The sequence below is a fragment of the Neophocaena asiaeorientalis genome, unplaced genomic scaffold (assembly GCF_003031525.2).
Source record: "Neophocaena asiaeorientalis asiaeorientalis breed wild unplaced genomic scaffold, Neophocaena_asiaeorientalis_V1.1 scaffold91, whole genome shotgun sequence".
Taxonomy (NCBI): Eukaryota; Metazoa; Chordata; class Mammalia; order Artiodactyla; family Phocoenidae; genus Neophocaena; species Neophocaena asiaeorientalis.
The window spans coordinates 6154063-6155334 of NW_020173198.1; the positions used below are offsets into that span (position 1 = coordinate 6154063).

General features: G+C 50.8%; 1 protein-coding gene across 2 annotated transcripts in view; it reads right to left on the minus strand.

The window, feature by feature from the left end:
* SCNN1B (sodium channel epithelial 1 subunit beta) overlaps window positions 1–1272 on the minus strand; it is a 71288-nt gene that overhangs the window by 54311 nt on the left and 15705 nt on the right. The gene's annotated exons all lie outside the window — the stretch shown is intronic.

Below are 1272 nucleotides of genomic sequence, written 5' to 3' on the forward strand. Positions count from 1 at the left end.
AAGCACCTGGTTTCCCTCCATCCACCCTCCACTCTGAGCTGTTGATGGGTTGAACTGCATCCCTCCCTCCCCAGTTCATATGTTACAGCTATAATATCCGGTGCCTCAGAATGTGGCTGTATTTGGAGACAGGGTCTTTAAAGAGGTGATTAAGTGAAAACACGAAGCCCATAGGGTGGCCTAATCCAATCTGACCAGCATTCTTATAAGAAGAGGTTATTTGGACACCCAAAGAGACACCAGGGATGGGCATGCACAGAGGAAAGGCCATGTGAAGACGCAGTGAGGAGGCGGCTGTCTGCACACCAAGGAGAGAGGCTTCTGAAAAACCTGCTCAACCAACACCTTGATCTTGGACTTCCAGCCTCCAAAACTGTGAGAAGATACATTTTTGTTGCTTAAGCCATCCAGTCTGTAGTAGCTGTTCTAGCAGCCCTAGCAGACTAGTAAAAGCTGTAAGGGAAAAGGAACTGGTAGGCATGAGGGTGAGTGGGGGTGAGGAGAGAGCAGGGTGGAGGGCTCCTCCCGACTCCAGGGTCGGGACGATGGGGTCAGTAAGTCTATCCCCTGCCCCCAAGTAGGAATGATTTTGGCTTAGGGGTGAATCTATTCTTTTTTCCCCCCAACCAAAGGATGCCATAACCTTCCATGAGAATACACTCCTGCCTTGCAAGTCCCTCCTCATTACCAGATTAAAGGCAACGAGTGGCACCTTAAATTTTTTTTTTTTTAAACTTGGGCAGAGGGGCTTCCCTGGTGGCACAGTGGCTAAGAATCCACCTGCCAATGCAGGGGACACAGGTTCAAGCCCTGGTCCGGGAAGATCTCACATGCCGCAAAGCAACTAAGCCCGTGCGCCACAACTATTGAGCCCGTGTGCCACAACTACTGAAGCCGGCGCTCCTAGAGCCTGTGCTCTGCAACAAGAGAAGCCACTGCGAGGACAAGCCTGCGCACCGCAACAAAGAGTAGCCCCCGCTCGCCACAACTGGAGTAAGCCCACGCGCGGCAACAAAGACCCAACGCAGCCAAAAATAAATTAATTAGAATTAAAAAAACAAACAGACAAAAAGAACTCAGGCAGAGACAAAGAGTGAGTGTCCAAGCTTTTGACAAAAAGGCCTTGCAGTTTTCCTGTAGTGAGTCCAGCAACGGCTTCTGGTCACACTTAGAATAAAACCCAAATTCCCTACCACGGCCTGGAGAGGCAGTGAGGTCTGGCCCTTGCCCCCCTCCAGACTTAACGCCTACCCTCTCACCCTTCCTCATTTC